This window comes from Meriones unguiculatus, chromosome 18 (genome assembly GCF_030254825.1).
Source record: "Meriones unguiculatus strain TT.TT164.6M chromosome 18, Bangor_MerUng_6.1, whole genome shotgun sequence".
NCBI lineage: Eukaryota > Metazoa > Chordata > Mammalia > Rodentia > Muridae > Meriones > Meriones unguiculatus.
In genome coordinates, this window is record NC_083365.1 from 54,549,488 (window position 1) to 54,552,206 (window position 2,719).

The following is a 2,719-nucleotide window of genomic DNA, read 5'->3' on the forward strand; positions in this document are numbered from 1 at the left end:
TCTAAGGGGAATTCAAGTTCCAAGATACAGTGAGAATAAAGATGTTTCCAAGACTTCATGAGGAAGTAACAATAGAATAGGCATTGGAGGAATTGACGTGTTTATTTATTTAAAGATTTATTTCTTTATACAGTATTCTGCCTGCATGTGTGCCTACAGGGCAGAAGAGGGCACCAGATTTCACCACAGATGGTTGTGAGCTACCATGTGGTTGCTGGCAATCGAATGCAGGACCTTTGGAAGGACTGCCAGTGTTCTTAACCTCTAAGCCATCTCTCCAGCCCCATAAGTGTTTATTTAACATGCTGAGTTAATCAAAAGCAATTGAGGTAAATGATTTACTACTAACTAAAGCCTGTGAGGAAGGAAGTAAGGTCTGTGCTCCAGGAATGGGGACTATCCTGTTGGCTCTATGCACACTTTCCTAAAGTGTAGACATAAGCCACCTGTGAGTTCATCTTATTACCTGCTTTCTCTTGGTCCATTCTACAGTACACACATCCATCTTTATGAAGTCAATATTCCACCAATCACAACTTCACCAGAAAGAAATTCTAGAAGGATCAACAATGCAGGGTTTCCACAGCCCTTACTGCCTTCAGGAAAAGGCTAACAAACAAAGCCCTAAGAACCCATCAGTGCCTGCTGATACATTTCTAGCTTCATTTCCTGCCACTGTTTCTCCAGATTGTTTCTGTGTCCTGAATGCCAGGCTCCCATAAACATGTTGGCTGGCTTTCATCTGTGCATTTACTCTGTGTTTTGATTGCTTTCTGAAATTCCCTGGTCGGTGGAAATCAATTTAAGAATCTAAGATTCTGTTCAAATGACATTCCCCTAAGGCACCCTCAGAGATCAGAACTGAGCCTTTTCTCCAATACCATGGTGCATTCAGCCTTTACTCATTTGGCACACTTCTCAGATGAGACTGCCCTTAGGGCTAAGTTACCTGAGGTCACTCTCCAGCGCTGTAATGTATCTTCTTGATCAGCCAATTAGCTTCTCTACTTCTAAAATTCAGACACTTATTTCTCACAGAATTCAATAAGATAAAATATATGCAGAAGTATTTTGAAAACCATCACACATGTAAAAATTCCATTTGCATTTAATTTTATATTGAAAAAGTTTTTTCCATAAAATATCCTGATTGTGATTTCCCATTCCCCAATTCCTCCCAGATCCCTTTCACCTCCCCACCCACCCACCTCCATGTTCTGCTTTCTCTCTCTTTAGAAAGCAAACGGGTGGGACTAGAGAGATGGCTCAGAGGTTAAAAGCACTGGCTGGTCTTCCAAGTTCCTGAGTTCAATTCCCAGCAACTACATGGTGGCTCATAATTATCTATAGTCAGATCCGGTACCCTCTTCTGGCATGCAGGCACACATGCAGGCAGAATACTGTGTAGGTAATAAATAAATAGCAAACAGGCAGAAAAAGAACACAAAGAAACACACATTCAAATAAAAACACAAGATTAGAAACTATAATATATAGGCAAAAGACAAGTTAGACAAAAAGCAAAAACTAAACAAAGCAATATGAGTCAAAAAGTCTACAAAAATAGCTTTGAGCTTGTTTTATGTTGGTCCTCTACTGCTGGCATAGGGCCTGTTCTTAAGTGCAGTTTGTGTACCCAGTGAGACTTCATTAGAAAAAATTAAATTTTTCTTTGCAACTGGGTGTCAGTTGCAGACATCTTCTTGGTTAGGGCTCGGAGCCCATGTCCACTGGCCCCTCTCAGGGCTGGGACACCATCTGATTTGAACTCTGTATATGCTGACACAGTATCTGCGAGTTTTTATGTGCATCAGTCTTTTTGTGTCTGGAAGACCCTATTCCCTTGGAGTCACTCAACTCCTCTGTCTTAGTCTTTCCTCCTCCTGTTCTGAACAGAGCCCTGAGCCCTGAAGGGAAGGCTGTGATGAAGGCATCCCACTGGGGTCTGAGTGCTCCAAGGTCTCTCACTCTCTGCACATTGTCCACTAGTTGTCTGCTAGTTCCCATATACTACAAGAGGAAGCTTCTTTGATGACTGGAGAGTGAAGCACTGATCTAGGGGTGTAGCAGAATGTTGTGGGGAGTCCTTTTTGTTGCTGTGTTCCTTTATCAGAACAACAGTATTTGGTTTTCTAAGCCCATGGATTTTCTAGTGTAAAGTTCATGGCCACCTAAGAAGTGTCACGCTTGGGTCCCCTCTCATGGAGTGGGCTGTAAGTCCAGTCAGAGAGTGGCTGGTTATTCCCACATTTGTGCCAGTATTGCGCGAGCATATCTGCAGGCAGTTCACCTTTGTAGATCCCACGGTTTATAGCTGGGTTGATGATTACCTTTCTCTTCCGGTAGTGTGAAGAGTACCTCCCAGTACTGTGACTACTAGTCATTAGGAGTGAAGACTCCATTTACACTTTATATACACAATGGGAATTTTAATGTGCTAGAATGTAAGAATAGCAGTAATTAAAAACAAAAACAAAAAAACCCTTACTTTAAAATGTTTGCAGAAAAGTTGCAAATACGGAGGATTCACCCAGCTTCCTCTGCTAGCACTTTAAATGAACATAATATGCTAATACTCGACACGTTAGCTGAGCTACACACACTTCTCTCTCTCTTTTATCAGTCTCAAACCCAGAATCCCACACCGGCGTTCAGCCTGACTTCCGCATCATTGCTTCCTGTTCTCACTCTGCGAGAGCTCGTCTGTGCCGAAACGCAT